At 46.3% G+C, this 18,651-nt stretch overlaps 1 protein-coding gene and 1 pseudogene across 23 annotated transcripts in view; one reads left to right on the top strand and one right to left on the bottom strand.

The window, feature by feature from the left end:
- Nucleotides 1-18,651, bottom strand: part of TRABD2A (TraB domain containing 2A) — a 60,908-nt gene that overhangs the window by 23,919 nt on the left and 18,338 nt on the right. The window lies entirely within an intron of this gene.
- On the top strand, nucleotides 2,644-3,539 carry LOC132376828 (small ribosomal subunit protein uS5-like; annotated as a pseudogene).

The following is an 18,651-nucleotide window of genomic DNA, read 5'->3' as shown; positions in this document are numbered from 1 at the left end:
GGTGCATCCAGGGCTGCCCCATGCTTCCTAACAGCTGCACATAAACCAGGACAAGCACGTGCACTAGCCCCCTTGGAGGGGCCGCTTCTGTAATGACAGCTCTGCTAGTGTGAAGCACCACCTACATTCCCCCCACCAGGTGACTCCGACATGCAGGCGGGGCTGGGAGCGATTGATTGAATTCAGTCAGGGTCAGAGCTATAAGAACCTCAAGAGATGAATACCGACCACATTCAACTCTTTCAAATATGAAATGTCTTCCGAGAGCTGCAGTGAGTTACTGGCTCAGTCCTCCGACCCTGACTGACAGTTCTCCGCACCATAGTTTTCAGAGTCTGACTCATATCCTCACAAGGAAGGATGTGGGCTACAAGGGTGTTGGTGGATGGGTCCAGCATGCTCCTGAAACAGTACTGTTTCTACGGTTTTTCCACAAACATAAGCCGTTCTGTGGACTCAACTAACTAGAAACCTCCATTTAAAACATTATTTCAGAAGAAATCCACATTCTGTCTTCTTCAGTCCGGCTTTGGGAATGCACCAGAAAGCTCCAAGAATTCCTCTCTAACGCCTTCTATATGGTTGCCACCTTGCCAAGCTACTGTGCTGCCGTAGCAACAACCAATTCTCTTAAAGGAAAACTGCTGGGTAACAGACACCTTCACACAGGTCCTTGTCACTCACTGTCAATCTGTTAACAGCACCTGAGGGCAAAGCAAGATGCATTAGAGAAGAGAGGATGAGAGGTGGAGGTGGTGGAATATTAGAGCTCTGAGCGCCTGGAGGGGACAACAAAGGGATAAGCAGGATGTATTTACAATAATAGTAGTAGCAATAATGATAATAACAGCAGCAGCAAGCCCTCCCCCACCCTGCAGTCAGCCGTCCTCCGGGAGGTGGAACTGCATTCGGGAAGGAAGATGGGGCCCCTGCCCTGAGGCATGGCTGTTGGCAGGGGGACAGGACAAAAGGGCCTGTGATGGCAACAGGTCACAGAGGGCAGTAAAGGATAAACACGAACACTCAGTGGGAGCTCAGGCCCAGGTGAAGACCCCAGAGAGAAACCATCACAGTCACTTCCTCACCCCAGAACTATAGTTTGGTCCTCCACATCAAAAAAAAAAAAAAAAGGTGACGCCAAGAGCCTCCAAGACCTTAGAGCAAACCAGGCTACTTCCCTTGAAACCTGTAAAGATTTCTGTCCTCAACCATGCAAAATAGCAGCTTTGCCTAAAGCTCTGCCACCAGCCATTCTTGCTCTCTTCAGGGTGTCCCCCTTGGGCTCATAGGAAGACTTCTGACCTGTTGGGAAAAACTCATTTATCTCTTGAGGCCACCAGGGGAGGGTCCCAGCAGAATCCAGGGCATCCCAGCTGGGGATACAGTAGATAGGCCTGTGTCTACAGCAGAGGGCGAGCAGAGCCCAGTGGAAGCCTCTGCAAGGAGATGGGCTCAGAGTGCTTCTGAATGGGTCCTGCAAAACCTTTGTTGTTCTCCAAGCCTCACCTAGAAAATGCATTGTATTTGGAAGGACTCAGGGCCACAGAAGCCACCAGTGGGGGACTTGCCTCCTTGGAGAGGTTCCCAGTGGTCTCCAGAGTGTGCCAAGCTCTACTTTTTGAACACCTGTTACCCCAATTCAGGTGCTCTGCTCTACTGTGAGACATTTTTAACTATTAGAAAGTCCTTCCTTCTTTTTGAGCTCCCTGTCTCGCCATGACTGCCATGTACTCATTTTTGTATGTATCAATACAGTGTGTGTTTCCACACATGCATAATTTGTTAGCAGCCATCAAAAGAGAAAACGTACATGTCCCACTTCTAGGAATCACTCCTATAGACATACAAGCACAAGTGTGTAATAAATATGCTAGTGTCGCCAGTGAATTTAAGGTTCTTTCTTCATCGTGAAAGAATTCGAGGACGGAGTGATGGGTAAGAATCAGATTTATTTAGAGAGAAATACACTCCACAGACAAAGTGTGCACTATCTCAGAAGGCGAGAGGCCTTGGGAGAAACACACCCCCAAAGACGGAGTGTGGGTCATTGAAAGGCAAGAAGCAAGAGGCCTCAAAATATGGGGTGGTTAGTTTTTATGGGCTGGGTAATTTCATAGGCTAATGAGTGGGAGGATTATTCCAACTATTTGGGGGAAGGGGTGGGGATTTCCAGGAATTGGGCCACGGCCCACTTTTTAGCCTTTTATGCTGGGCCTCAAAACTGTCATGGCGCCTGTGGGTGTGTCATTTAGCATATGCTAATGTATTACAATGAGCATATAATGAGGCTCAAGGTCCACTGGAAGTCAAATCTTCCGCCATCTTGGACCCAGTTGGTTCTCACTAGTTTTCATCATGTCCTATGGCTATGTCATTCTTTTAAAGGTTGTGCCCTGCCCCTTTCCCTCCTGTTTCATTAGTGCACAAGGGGAACTGTAACAGAGCTCTCCCTGACACTGGGACAGTTCAATCAAAATTGGAATGACCCAGGAGGAAGAAGATATGGAGATATATGTATATGTATAGCTGATTCACTTTGTTATAAAGCAGAAACTAACACCCCACTGTAAAGCAATTATACTCCAATAAAGATGTTTAAAAAAAAAAAATTGGGATGACCCTTCTTCTTTGTAAAAACACCAAATGGCGTATGACGCCGGTGCTGCAGGAGAGCCCAGAGGCCCCTGGGGGCCCTGGAATGGGAGGCCCCGGTGACTTCTGCGGAAGCTTTGGCAGCGGCGTCCGGGGTCAGGGTCACAGCCAGGGTCGGGGCCGCAGAGCACATGGAGGCAAGGCTGAGGATGAGGAGTGGCTCCCCATCACCAAGCTGGGCCACCTGGTTAGGGACCTGAAGATCAAGTCCCTGGAGGAAAGCTATCTCTTCCCTCTGCCCATCAAGGAATCTGAGATCACTGACTTTTTCCTAGGAACATCCCTCAAGCAGGAGGTTTTCAAGATTATGCCTGTGCAAAAGCAGACCCGTGCTGGCCAGCAGACCAGGTTCAAGGCATTTGTCGCCATTGGGGATTACAACGGACATGTCGGTTTGGGTGTCAAGTGCTCTAAGCAGATAGCCACTGCCATCCATGGGGCCACTATTCTGGCCAAGCTCTCCATCATGGCCATGCGACGAGGCTACGGGGGGATAAGATCAGCAAGCCCCATACTGTAACTTGCAAGGTGACTGGCCGCTGTGGCTCTGTGCTGATGTGCCTTATCCCTGGTCCCAGGGGGTACTGGCATCGTCTCAGCCCCTGTGCCCAAGAAGCTACTGATGATGGCTGGAATTGACGACTGCTACACCTCTGCCAGGGGCTGCACTGCCACCCTGGGCAACTATGCCAAGGCCACTTTTGATGCCATTTCCAAGACCTACAGTTATCTCACTCCTGATCTCTGGAAAGAGACAGCGTTCACCAAGTCTCCGTATCAGGAATTCACTGACGATGTTGTAAAGACCCACACCAGAGTTTCCGTGCAGAGGACCCAGGCTCCAGCTGTAGCCACCACATAGTTTTATATGAGAAAAATAAAGTGAATGAAGCCATTAAAAAAATTGGAATGACCACATACAGAGGATTCTTGCCCCCAACAGGGCGGGAGATTGGATGTGATGACCTCAGATGGTCGTCTACTTATAAGTCCTTGAGTTGCTCCATCTCAGGAAGCGAGGGAAGCAGACGCCCTGGTCTCACTTTCTGTCCTCTCTGCCTCCCTTGTTTCTCCCCCATCAGCACAGGCCATGAGGCTCCATGGAGCCTTCCATGTCTGTTAATTAATGGCCCTCACCCAGATCACTGTGTCAGGTCAATTTCCACCACCGGGGGAAAACATCCACAAAACCATCCTCTTATTTCAGACTTTTTTCTCCTGCTAGGTGTTCCAGAAGTGCCAAATCACTGTGCTCCCTCCTCCCCCAACCCTCTACCCAAACCACAGCCCCTGAAGAGACAGCCCTACATAGGATGTGATTCTGCCTGTCCCCTCCCTCCCCAGGCCATGCCAGTTACACCTGGGTGGACATCTGACTCAATGGTATAGCACTGGCTGAGCCATGAGATTTCCACCCAAAGAGTACATCTACCCCACAGAATAGACTCAAAAAATCATCCAGAAGCAGAAAATACTCTTCTCCAGGCCGAAAAGCAATTGTTTCGTTTCAGATCTCTTAATCTGCATTGGTTGAGATTGTATGAGGGGTAAGAGACAGCAAGAAAGGAAGAACTAGTGGAAATTATTGCAATTATGATAAAACTCCAATTAGCATGAAGTTTCTAACAGTGCAAAGACTTAAAGGGACTTACTTTTCCCCTTCGAAAACACAGCTAGATAGACAGATTTCTGCTTTCACTTTAGTGTTTGTCTTTTATTATACTGTCTTTCAGAAAAAAAATTATCAGTCCACCCAAAACCATGTCTTGTCAGCTGAATGCTCTTCCCCTTCCCTCCAATGACACATACTCACCCCATCTGCACTGTCTTCTGAAAAGTTGTGTTCACTGGAAGAAGTAACAAGCTTATTACCTGACAGTTTAATTCAGTGTTCAAATGCCACCCTTCCTTCCCCGCTCTCCCCGCCATGTCTCCCTTTCCACTCCCCCCTTGCTTCCCCACATCCCCTCTTCTCTCTCCCTTTCTTTCTGGGCTTGTGGAAAGAATCCATTAAGCTCCCTGTCCAACACGTGCAGCAGACTTCTTTCTCTTTCTTGAGACTTCTTCAGCTGTGGGGAGACCCAGGTCCCAGTTGGGGCATTGTTGCGGGAGCCCACAGGCTGAAGGGGGGGGCGGGGGGGGGCTGGGGTCCGGCAGATGCCTTTTTTGTCGAAGATAAAGGCCCCCCATCCCCGCATCGAGCCTCTCCACTTTCCAGCACTTTCATCGCCCTCCGATCAAAGGGCTGCTCTGAATATGAAAGGCACCACCCATTATGCGGCTCCCGTCAGCCCCACCTCACCACCCCCCAGCCGCCCAGCTCTCAAACAAAGCCCCTGGCATCTGTTCAGGCGCAGCCCTCACCTTCTGGGGCGTTGAGTTGTTGCGTTTTCTTTTTTTCTTAGTTCACTTTTGAGAGCCATTCGGTCCCTTGAAGTATAGTTGGGGAGCAGAGGGGAAGATCTCTCGCATCCTCAGAACATTCCGCCCGCATAATTTTTCAAGACACCTTGAGGATTTCTGGTCCTTGCCTCTCCCACCTCACCTGGGTATCCAGGCAGTCAGGACGTCCCCCTCAAGCTCATTTATTTCCCCCTTTCCCAGCCACTCTTAAAAATCGCTTCTCCTTCTTTACCTGAAAGGGGACTATGCCCTTGGAAGAGTCTAGACCGACCCCTCATGGCAAGACGACGGAGAAGGTCCTGCTCCTTTTCTGTCATGTTAATAGACGGTACCAGACTTCGGAACTAAAGCTTCCACACACTTCTCTGAACATGAGGTCTGCTTTTCAGGGGGAGAAAGGTGTTTCTCAAAACTTGGACCTGAGTTCTTCTCAGACAAAGGATTCAAGCATAAGGACCACAGAAACTGACTTTCAGGGATGTTCCGACCTGAAGAAGTGTCATTTTGTAAATGATGACAATTCCTGAATACCAGGAGAGGACAGCGAGGGAACCTGGAAGAACACACCAGACAGACTGGGCCTCTTCTTCTGCAATCCCTGCCACCGCCTTCCTGCACACCCTCCAAGCCCTCTCCTCCCCTTGGTCAGGTTCCCCGACCACCCTCCCCTCCCACCCAGCCCACATCCTGCCCTGACTTCATGGCTGACTGAGCACATCCGTCTCCTGTTATGGATGGGGACTGAACTGTGCCCTCCGCTGACCCCCAATTCACAGGCTGAAGCTCTAACCCTCACTATGACTGTATTTGGAGATGGTAATTAAGGTTAAACGAGGTCATTTGGGTGGGGCCCTGATGCAATAGGACTGGTGAGCTCTCTCTCTCTGTGCAGAGAAAAGGCCATGTGAGGACACAGCAAGAAGGCAGCCATCTGCAAACTGAGGAGAGAGGCCTCATCAGAAACCAACCCAGCCAGCACTCTGATTTTGTATTGTGAGCCCCAGAACTGTGAGGAAATCAATTTCTGTTGTTTAAGCCACACAGTCTGTAGAAGCCTGTGATGGCAGCCCAAGTAGACTAGCACACCTCCTTCCCCCAAATCCCACACCATGCTGGGGTAATGATAAGAATTAACACCAATCTCTCCATCTCCAAGGCCCAGTGAAAGTTACAACCTCTGCTAAGCACTTCAGGACTGTCTCAGTCCCTTCCTAGAAATTTCCGTTCTTTTCATTTCTACTGCCCTGAAAGGTAATTTTTCCTTTAAATTGTTTAAAGGAAAACAAGATAGACAAGACCGACAAGACAGACAAGCCTCAGGAGCAATAAGCTGTGAAGAATGATATGAAGAACGAAATGAAAAGCACAATAAAGCTAACTTCACACACTTAACCACATCTGGACCGGCTACTGGGCCTAATTAGGCATAAGTGGTAAGCAGCTCACAAAATGGCTACACACTGTATTTGCTTCTGCCATAAAGAATGTCGCTGGCCATCTGGCTCTACAAGGATTGAGTCCCTTGCCACTGCAGTCACTGACCTTCAACACATCCTGAAAGGAGTTCCAGGTGGAGATCAGAAATGAGGTACCCTGTGCTCTGGGAAAACTGGCAGAACAGGACTTCAGACAGAAATTTTTAGGAGAAATGAAAAAACGCTGTATGTCACATCAGTAGCCAAGTTTCTTTGCCAATTGCATTGTAATCAGGTGTTTAAACTATGCCTTTCAAAGAATTTTCTCATTTATAGACAGTTATTGTTTTACTTTGGTACTTTTGCAAAAATTGCTTCATCTTCAAGGAGATTCATAGAAAGAACTTTTTGTCAAGAACAGATTTCTGATAAATGTTGGATCATACCACTGAACTGGGTAAGAAATTAAAGAATCCTAATGGAACCTGGATTCTAGCATCTTCCCATACTTAGAAAAGCGCTAAAATCATTAACAGAGACATCTGTTCCTTGCGACTAGCATCAACCTTCTTACCAAGATGTGTGCCTGGTTGCACGTACCCCCTTCGTCAAATCACATATAGACTGACTGCCCCACTGACCTCTTGGAAGCAGTTCCTCAGAGTTATCTGAGAGGCTGCTTCCTGGGCTATAGTCCTCAGTAAGTCCCCAAATAAAACTGAAACTCACATCTCTCACAAGTGTTTTTATTTCAGTCAACAGCTTTAACCACCACAAAGGGACCCAGAGCAGACTTCTCTCCTTCACCTGAACTCTATAAGGATCCAGAGCCTTGGAGCCTTGGTACCAGCAGGGTCCTTTGTGCCCATCCACCTCCTCAGCAGGTCCAAACGAATTTAAGTAAGCCTCTCCTGGTTCTTGGATCTCCTGATAATTGGTTGATGATCCTGAGTTCTATTTGGTGATATATAACAGGTACCTAGCCCACCAGTTGAAAGACACTGGGAAAAAAGGTGCCCCCCCACCAGCTGAAAGACACTGGGGGAGCCCAGTTGAAAGACACTGGGATTTGCTCAGTTGAAAGACACAGAGCAGTCTGGTCTGGGTGACTAGGTGGGCAGGCCTAAAGTCTTTCCTAAACAAGGGGCATCAGAAATCCAGCCTCCAGCTAACACTCCAGCCAGGTTCATGTACTTAATGAAACTTATACTTACAAGTTAGTTACTTAATTGGGTATTAAAGGAAGTATCACCATGAAAATGGCCCAAATGGGGCTCTTTTCTTGCATACGCAGTTAAGTTAGAGGAAGCTAGCTTGATAAAACATCTGTTCAGAATTCTGACCCTAAGGGAACAAGTCCTTCTAGGAAACATTTGTATTTCTTTCCCTGTGCACAGGAATTCTTATCTTATCAGACCATCCCCAATTCCTGAGACTGAGAAAAGGAAAAAATGCTGTATGTCACAGCAGTAGCCAAGTTTCTTTGCCAATTGAATTGTAATCAGGTGTTTAAACCATGCCTTTCAAAGAATTTTCTCATTTATAGACAGTTATTGTTTTACTTTGGTGCTTTTGCAAAAAATCCTTCATCTTCAAGAAGATTCATAGAAAGAACTTTTTGACAAGAACAGATTTCTGATATTTGGATCACACCACTGAACTGGGTAAGAAATTAAAGAATCCTAATGGAAAGCCTGATGGCTTCATAAAACTATTAGCAAAAAAGATTAGTTACATAGGAATGAGTGAACTGGTGAATATCGTCATAATTTTTATAGTTTTTGTCTGAAGTATTACTGACTTTTAATGTGTGTTTTCCAGATATAAGGAAACCTTTCCCCTCAAGCTAATTATGACTTATAGCCACATGGTAAATTATACCTTTGTAAGCAGAACTGAAACATTTATCTTTTCTCTCTACCTGATCCCTCCAGAAATTGGGAAACTTATGTTCCCAGCAGCCTTATCAGATGAATAAGAAAGGTCACCTCCTGACAGGTGCAGGAATCTCAAGATATTCTGGGGACCTCAGGAACACAGGAATTCACCCAAATCTATAGATATCACAGGCAGAATCTGTGCCAAGCCCTTGGTGTGGCTTTCCTGGTCTTGGGAGGCCTTTTAAAAACTCAATCTGAGGTTCCTTATGAAAAGCTCCAGCCCAGCCAATTTAAAAGAGCCTATGTGACCCATTAACCAGATTTATTTTGCAAACAAATTAGTCTTAATTTGGCTGTATGTGGTAGAAATTAGGGTAATTTTAGAGAGAAAAAGATTATGTTTCAGTGAATGTTAAATGCTAGTTTTGTTCACTGAGGTCTGTATTTACTGCCTATACTCACTTCCCAGAGAGTTCCTTGTGGGGTTATATTACATTATTGTTACGTTTAAATGAATTATTAAAAGGACATTCCAAGTTTGTTTCTGAAGCTTATCTCAGTATTCTATCCTTGGATGAAGACCAGGTGCCCCATGAGCTGCAACCAGGAGATTATGCATACAGGAAAAGGCATCATTTAAAGAACTATCTCCAACCTAGATGGAAGGACCCTTATCGGGTACTCTTAACTAGCTCATGCGAAGTGAAACTGAAGGGAATTGACTCTTGGATTAATATTTCCCACTTAGAAAAGGCCGCTGAACTGCACTGGTCTATTGAAAGGACTGCTGACCTCAAAATCACCTTAAAACAATGTTCAAACAGAGGAGAAAACTATACCCACAGCAGGACAAGAAGACAACATCAGAAGTAGACAGCTATCTCGAGATGCCAGACCTGACCCACATGATTATTTACAGTGTTTTCTTAATTTCTTGGACTTTTGCATAAATCAGTGTTTTTCTATCATGGTCACAAATCCCAGGCAGACTTTAAAAATTAATACAAGTGTTGGGTTTATGGTCAATTACCTACATCCAGTACTTCTGGGTTACCTTGGTGGATTTTTCTTCTCCAAGGCTCTAACTAGATGGCCCTTAGGAAATTTATTCTAGAAGAAAGAGGCTGTAGGTCTGTTCAGGCCATTATTGACATTACTCAATGAGAATCATACTTGTTCTGACCGTGACCATAAATATGAATTTTCTTTAAAAGTTACTCAAGCTCAGTCAGAGCAACGAGCTAAACTTCAGTCAAAGAATATAACCTCCTTCAGTTATGGGATGGATTTATATGGCTAACACCAGGCTGTGATCATTTAAGTTTAAAAGCCCCCTTATGCTGGGAACAATTAAACCATACCAAGGCTAATCAAACTAATAACACTAGGAAATTGGGCTGGTGCTGGTATGGAACAGATTGGGCAGGCAACTGGGAATATAGTAGCCTGCACCTAATGGAAATTCTTGGCTTAAATTCTTACTTTTGGCCCTATTAATGCTACTAGCTACATTACTTATATTCTACCTATTTTACAAGATCGTTGTTTCTTGCATTACAAAATGTGTTACTGAGCCTCCAATAAAAGTGATGACTAGACAACTTGAAACAATTGACCCAATATATAGTTCTATTTGAGATTAATGATTATAATAGTGTAACTCTAGACATGGGAGGAAGGAACGAGAGGGAATCTTTCCTGGACCATAACAGACTAGTAAGACAGGTGGTCCAGAGACTTTTCTCTACTGTTAACAGGGCCTAGTCCAGTAATAGCACATTGAATGGCCTACCAACAAAGTCCCGGCCTGACCTAGGAATGGGCATTCCTAGCACTGTAGTACAAAATAGTCAGGAAATGCCTTCCAAACCTAGGTTAAATTTATGATCATGAGGGGGCACTGCCAACTAAACAATGTCACTAGCCATCTGGCTCTACAAGGATTGAGTCATTAGCCACTGCAATTGTTGACCTTTCACATAGCCTGACCTCAAGGAAGAGATCAGGAATGAGGCACTCTGTGCTCTGGGAAAACTGGCAGAACAGGCCTTCAGACAGATATTTTTAGGAGAAAATTTTTGCAAACCTGGATTCTTGCATCCTCCCATTGTTAGAAAAGCACTAAAATCATTAACAGAGACCTTGTGACCAGCAGCAGCCTTCTTACCAAAATGTGTGTTTGGTCGAATGTACCCCCATCATCAAAATCACATATATACTGACTGCTCCCCGTTCCCCTTGGGAGCAGTTCCTCAGAGCTATCAGAGAGGCTGCCTCCCAAGCTATAGTCCTCAGGAAGTCCCCACATAAAACTGAAACTCACAGCTCTCACATTGTGTGTGTTTATTCCAGCCAACACTTCTAGAGTCCAACCTGCCTCTGGCCTTTCTCTTATTTTGCATTTTCTCCAACATCAGCAATCATGGTAGGTTTTCCTTTACACAACAACCTAGAATGATGCTCACGATCAAGTCCGCACAGAGAACAACTCTAAATGGCAGCTACCCCCCTCCCCAGCTGTCTCACTCCCCAGACCCCAGGTGTCTCACTCCTGATGGCCCAGGGTCCAGAGCTAACACAACTGAAGCTCTCAGCCAAGAGTCTAACTACCTCTGACACCCCTGCAGAAGTGACCCATGCCTCGGCCCCATCCAGCCCACACTCAGCTGCCAGGTGAATGTCCTGCAACTCTACTCATATTTATACTCTCACTTCCCCTGGAAAACACCAGTGTTGTCCCCCTGCCCTCAGAGCATGCAGTGATTTCCCTACCTCACACTTGTTCTCCAGCCTCATCACACCTCACCCCTGCACAGCCCAGCCCACCACCATTCGGCCAGCACAGCGTGCTTTTGGCCAGGTTCGCCTGCACTGCTGGCCCATCTGAAATATCTCCCTCTGTTTCCTCTGCCTGTGTAAATCCTAGCTTTTCCTTGAAAATCAGCTCAAATTCTAATATGCTTATTAAAGTAAGCCAGATAACAATTAGAAAGTAATACTGTTATACCTTTCCCCCATCAATCACAATCTTTGGCAGTCATGCCACCACAGTGACATGGGCCTCCTCCAGCAGAGGCCACGTCGAGAGCCCACCCCACCTGCAGTGGGTCACTTCAACTGCCAGCAGCAGGGGGCCTGGAAGGCACCTTCATTTTCAGGCTCTTCAGTCTACATGGTGCTCTCAAGGTTCAGGGCTTGTTCGGAGAGAAGCTATAAAACTGCACCACAGAACTGGAAACCACTCCTAGAAAGGAAGGGAAGGCCTCCCTAGGGCACCCCACAGCCTATGAGCACACAGCTCACGGCCCCCATGAGGTGTGTCTAACTTGCACTGCTGGCCCTGGAGCCACCCACCAGGAAGCTGGGAGAGGCACCCTGCCATTACTGTGCAACCAGCCTCCCTGCCCTGGTGGCAGGAAAGAAGTTACTCTGGGAGAATTAACAGGGGAAGAAGTCAGGGAAAAGACAGAAACAAATCAGCAGAGTCAATGCTGTGGTTTTGGTTGTTTAAGACAGCGTGGCAAGACAGAGTGATGAGAAAACAATGATCTTCAGAAAGTACCTTCCAATTAGGAAATATCACCTGTGCAAGGCACTGTGCTAGACTCTTTAAAAAAAAAAGAAAAAAGTTAAATCAAGATCCTTGCTCTCTAGGAGTTTCCATGCTAGTTTGGGAGCTGAAATAAACAAACACATGGAAAGTTAGACACCAATCTAAGAATTAAATAAACATAAAGACCCACTACAAGGCAGCAAAAGAACAGCTGCCCAGTGGGGATATGGCAACAGATGCTCTTAATTGGGGAGAAAAAGGAGACTTTGGCAACCTGAGGTAACTCCCAGAGCCAATACAAGGACGGGGACCAGAATGGTGACCAAGAATAGAGACCAATGGTTCTCAAACTTGAGTGTGCATCAAATCACCTGGAAGGCTGGTTAGACCAAACATTGCCAAGTCCCACCCCACAGTCTCTAATTCAGGAAGTCTGGAGGGTGGCCCAAAATTGTGCATTCCTAACAATTCCAAGGTGGTGCTGATGCAGCCGGTGCAGCACACACTTTGAGAACATTCTGCATCAGAAGTAGGAAATGGGTGCCCTAATGACCGATCCAGCTCACAGCTAAATCTTATTAGTATTACACAAGGGGTTCACTTTTTTTTAGGTACTTACCAACATTTAAAAACCAGGGCATTTCCCAGAAAAACCCAGACTTCTGACTTCTCTTTTAAAACAAAAATAGAAAAGTCTGGAAATTGGATGAAGGTGGTCAAAAAGAACAAACTTCCAGTTATAAGATAAATAAGTACTTAGAGATGTAACAGGCAACATGATGACTGCAGTGAACATTTCTGTGTGCTATGGATGAAAGTTTGTAAGAGAGTCCATCCTAAGAGTTCTCAACACAAGGGAAAAAAACATTTTCTTCTTTGTCCTTTTTTTTTTTATCTATAGGAGATGATGGATGTTAACTAAACTTATCGTGATAATCATTTCACAACCTATCATTATACTGTACCTTAAACTTACATGGTGTCGTATGTCAATTATATCTCACTAAAACGGGAAAAAAGAATAAATTATATAATATACTTCCAAATTATGAATTTAAAAAATGTGAAGGTCTGGCCACACTGGGTGCACATTTCTACATGGCCAGCAATCGACTAGGACCAAGCAGCCACTGTCCTCTTCACTTGGCATATTCACCCCACAGATGCCACAATTCATGTCACTCCCCACTCCCAACACAGGCCAGTTTCATGCATTCCTGTTGCCTACCCAGCCCCTGCGATCCATGATCTACATAAGCACCTTTAATAACCATATGGGATTCAACAACCTGGAGAGACCATAATTTAACCAGTTCCCAGTGGCTGGGCCCATACTTTGCATCAATCACACTGCAATTAATAACAACCAACACACATCTGTGTCATTTGCTCAATCATTTCATGGGATAAATTCATAGAAGTTGGATTGCTGGGTCAATTTGATACACAGTAGACCCGCAGAAAGGTTAAAGATACCATTTAAAATCAATTATAACACAAAATGAGAAAAATCAGCTAGCTAGATGACACTCTCTTTTTCTCCCCCCCCACCCCTTACCCCGCATCATACAGCATGTGGGATCTTAGTTCCCTTACCAGGGATCAAACCCGCACACCCTGCATTGGAAGCACAGAGTCTTAACCACTGGACCGCCAGGGAAGTTCCTAGATGACACTCTTTTCTAGTTGGTCATTTTAAATTAACCAGTGGCAGTTCTTACATCTCCTTCCATTCTGGCTCCACCCTAAGCCCTCTAATGTCATAAATATTAACATCCAGTTAAACTTGCCATTTTATTCCATAACTTCTGCCACCTAAAGTTCTGTGACAACATCCTTTAGTGACAGCCTCAAAAACCACTTTAATACAAGAGAATCAGCCACACTGCAAGTGCCTACAGTGTACTCAGAGCTGCTGGAACCCCCCTCGCCTCTCCCCATGGCACACACAGGTTTTCACCATGAGGTGGATACCTACAATGAGACACCTTTGAAATGATGCCAAAATCTGCCCCACACCGCCCAAACTCTGAAACTTTACCCTGGGTCCTTATTATGGGCTGAATCGTGTCCCCCCCAAAATTCATGCTGAAGACCTAACCCCCAGTACCTCGGAATGTGACTATATTTGGAGAAGGGTCTTTAAAGAGGTAAGTTAAAATGAGGTCACTAGGGTGAGCTCTAATTCAATATGACTGGTGCCCTTATAAGAACAAGAAATTAGATGCACCCCAATGTTCATTGCAGCACTGTTTACAATAGCCAAGACATGGAAGCAACCTAAATGGCCAACGACAGATGAATGGATAAAGAAGATGTGGTACGTATATACAATGGAATATTACTCAGCCATTAAAAAGAATGAAATAATGCCATTTGCAGCAACATGGGTGGACCTAGAGATTATCATACTAAGTGAAGGAAGTCAGACAGAGAAAGACAAATATCACATAATATTGCTTATATGTGGAATCTAAAGAAAATGATACAAATGAACTTATTTACAAACCAGGAACAGACTCACAGACTTAGTGAACAAACTTATGGTTACCAGGGGGGAAGGGTTGGGGGGAGGGATAGATTGGGAGTTTGGGATTGACATGTACACACGGCTATATTTAAAACAGGTAACCAACAAGGATCTACTGTATAGCACAGGGAAAGCTGCTTAACATTCTGTAATAACCTAAATGGGAAAAGAATTTGAAAAAGAATAGATACATATATATGTATAACTGAATCACTTTGCTGTTCACCTGAAACTAACACAACATTGTTAATCAACTATGCTCCAATATAAAACAAAAATTTTTAAAAACGAACAAGAAATTAGGACACAGACACACACAGAGGGAAGCCCATATGAAGACACAGGGAGAAGACGTCCATCTACAAGCCAAGGAGAGAGGCCCTCAGAAGAAACCAACCCTGCTGATGCCTTGATCCCAGACTTTCAGCAGTCTCTAGAATTGTGAGAAAATTAATTTCCATTGCTTAAGTCACCCAGTCTGTGGCACTTTGTAATGCCAGCCCCAGCAAACTAATACAGCCCCTTATGTCCACTGAAGGTGTTTAACAGCGATTCCCACTTCATGCCCTAGGGAATAGACCAGAAAAGCAAGATGAAAACTCCAGTCTTGTGCTATCACACAAGATTGACCCTTTACTGATCTTCCCCTCTTCTGCATATTCCTTCTCTCTCTCATTGCCCACTGTTTGTCTTTTCTCTCTTCCAGGCACTGGCACCTAGATTCTGAACTGTCACACCCCAGAGCAGAGCAGGGAAAGGGGGAGGGGGAGGGCTGGGTGAGGTAGAGAAGGTGAGAGGTGGGAAGGGGAGGGCCAGAATCGGAGCCCGAAAGGAGGGGCTGACAAGGGGGAGTGGGGGCAGAGAGGCACAGCCAAGTATCAGGACCCTGAGCTTGGGTTCAGTCACAAATTGTCTCAGATGTCTACAAACACTTTCTCTCTGCCCAGCGCTAGGTTTGCGGGGTCATCCAGAAGGGGTTTTTCACCCTACAGCATCTCAACATCACTTCTGGACCTGAGGGGAAGTCAGAGATATCAGCAGTCCTGTTGGACAGCAGCGAGCCTATGACCATAACGAATGCAGACAAGGTTGCCTAGTCACAGACAGCACAGGGCATCCCCAGAGCTGGCCTCTCCCTGAGAAGTCACTCAGCAGTGCCCTCGCTGCTGATATTCTGCTCAGTGATAAGCAACCTCACCTACCCAGACTCCCCTGGAGAGCAGAGGCTGGTAGGAGCCCCGTCAGGGAAGGCAGGAATGGGGTAACTCCACATTTCGTGATTCCAGGCCCCTGCTGAAGCTGGCGCCAGAGCCCTGCTCGCTCCCCTTTAAGCTCTGAGTGGCTGTGAATAGAAAGGGAAGGGCCTCAAGGAAGAGAGTGGGGAGGGAGGATGTCAGGGAAGCATTAGGAGGGAGAGAGGAAAACAGAGATGCCATAATGCTCACGGTGTGACATGATACAGCATCCACCTCCAGGGCCCAGGACAGCCCCCCTGCTCCAACCCTAGGCCACAGAGCACCTCCACCTGCAGAGTCCTCACCTGGCTCCTTGCAGCGTCCCGGGTAACAGCTGCCCCAGTCCCACCCAGATACTTCCTCTTCCCCTTCCCCCTTTCCACCAAGCCAGGCAGACTCTGCCTCACCTAATCCTGCTGGGCAGGAAGAGGGACAGACAGCTCTCCTCCCCCTCCTAAAGAGACACGCTGGGTGTTATTCTTAAAGTCTAGCGTGTTGTGGAGCTGATCCACCAAGAGCTGGCTGCCGGGGTTTCAGAGGAGCTCTCTACTCCCAGCCTGGTGCACCAGGATAGGACGCAGGAACGTGGGGCCAAAATGCAGCATCCCTTGAAGTGCTTCTCTTACGACCCCAAAGGCGGCCAAGCAGGGTCAGATCCAGCTGAGGTCAGAACCCCAGATCCCACATGTGGGATCCATGCATGTGTACAAAAAGACCTATCTTTTTTAAGTTTGCTTTAGACTTTAGAGGGGCCGCCCAGAGCCAGGGGAAGGCAGGATCAACAACTGCTTTGTCTTTGAATCCCAAAAATGAGAAACAGCATGCCCAGCCCATGCTGAGTGCTTAAGAAATGTGTCCAAATAAAGACTAGCAGTAAAAGGAAAGATGACTCCCGAGCAGGCCTGTGCCCAGGTGGAAACACAGAGCTGAGTCTGTGGCGTCTGAACATCACAGCCAGCCACAGGGACACAGTCGATTCAATTTTCCATTTCTGGTCAAAAAATAAGAAATTAAGGGGATGGCCAAGGTGAAGACATGCTGTGGAAGACCCCGCTGGGGGAGCTAGTGGCCCAGCCCAGACCTCCAATTTCTGAAGACTGTGCCAACCTACAACGCCTGGGTTGATGCTCTAGGTGAAAGCAGGGACAGGTTAATTCAAGGATGAGATGTCCCAGCTCCTGGGGCATTTACAGTAACTGCAGCACTTCGCCCCACTCTGTATAAGAACACAAAAATATTATATGGCAATGTTGGGAAAGAATGTTAAAAAGCAAAAGAATGAGGTACAAGCAAAAAGATTGTATTTAATGTGAATTTTAAGATGTCGGTCTATATCTACACAGCCGTCAGAAATGCTGTAATCAACTTTTGCAAGTAATCAGCACACTTTCATGTTGTATCCCGGTTCAGCCAAGGTATCCACAAGTTCACTGGTTTCCCGTTGCTCTTTCCAAGCTCTGCCCACTGAAATCAGACTTTCACACGTCCTACCTGGCTGACACATTAGCCAACAACCACTAGTGAGCACCTCCCACGTGCCAGACACCACATTAGGAGCTGGGGTACAAGGACCAAGAGACGGTAGCCCACCTTTGGAGGAGACTGCCCCTTTGGGAGAGGCAGTCTTCAGGTCTGCAGAGGCTGCCACGGGGACACTGAGAGGACAGCAGAGGGTCATCTCTGGACTTAGGAGGCCTTCACAGAGGACATAAGCCGAATCAGCCGTCGGCCAGAGGGACAGCATAGGGAGGGTTCCCAGCAGAGGGGACAGTGGGTGCCTACACTGAGCTCACATGCCTCCTTCACTAGGCTAGGAAGGATGTTCTTTTTTCTTTTTTCTTTTTTTGGCTTTCCCAACCAGGGATCGAACCCAGGCCCTCGGCAGGGAAAGCGCAGAGTCCTAACCACTGGAACATCAGAGAATTCTCAGAAGGATATTCTTGTTCACAAGCAAATCTGCCCATATTTTAGAAAGCAGTTCCCTTTCAGAGATTTCACGTAGTTTTTTCCAGGTCTTTATTTTAAACCAAACCCATCAAGGAAAGGTAAAATGTCAAGATCTCCATCTTTTTTAATTAAAGTATAATTGATTTACAATGTTGTGTTAGTTTTAGGCATACAGCGAAGTGATTTAGTTACACATACATATCTATATATTCTTCTTTAGATTCTTTTCCATTATAGATTATTACAAGATATTGAATATAGTTCCCTGTGCTATACAGTAGGTCCTTGTTGTTTATTTTATATACAGTAATGTATATCTGCTTATCCCAAGATCCCAATTTATCCCCTCCCTCCTTCCCCCTTTGGGAACTGTAAGTTTGTTTTCTATGTCTGTGAGTCTGTTTCTGTTTTGTAAATAATTTCATTTGTATCAAGATCTCCATCTTCAAGCACATTCCATCTCTATTATGGAAAATGTGGTCAATCTTAAAGATATGATCGCTTGCTTTTATTGGAATTTATGACTAGGGAGCAGCAGGAACTCCCTCAGCAAATCAACTGTAAATCTGGGCAGGTGGCAGCACTCAGAGGCAGAACTAGATTAGAAAACGGGAGACCAGGGGGCCAGGCCAGCCCTGCACAGTCTCACTGAGACCCCAGGCCATCCACCAGGGTCATTCCAACAGGAAACTGTCCCCCGCGGATTCTGCTCGCTGACCCACCCTCACTTTTGCCGTGGCCTCTGGGAACAGAGACTTGCCAGCCTCACAGGGTTGTTCTTAAAATCCAACACACTGATGGGAGAAGATGCAGAGAGCCCTGCAAAGTACAAAACAAGGCACCGTGCGGTATTCCTGCAGTCAGCCTCTCCTGGGCCTGGCAGGTCCACCTCCTCCTCAAAGGATCTGACCCTCCTTCCTCAGGAAGCTTTCTTAGGCTGGCCAGCACCTCCCAACCTCCCACTCCTCCGACCTTCACCACCAATAGCCAAGGACGGAGAGATGGGGTATCCTTCTAGGAATTCACCCTGCCTCGC

This window comes from Balaenoptera ricei, chromosome 13, assembly GCF_028023285.1.
Source record: "Balaenoptera ricei isolate mBalRic1 chromosome 13, mBalRic1.hap2, whole genome shotgun sequence".
NCBI classification, from domain to species: Eukaryota; Metazoa; Chordata; class Mammalia; order Artiodactyla; family Balaenopteridae; genus Balaenoptera; species Balaenoptera ricei.
The sequence above is the reverse complement of the archived record's forward strand: the minus strand, read 5'-3'. Positions and strand labels throughout refer to the sequence as shown.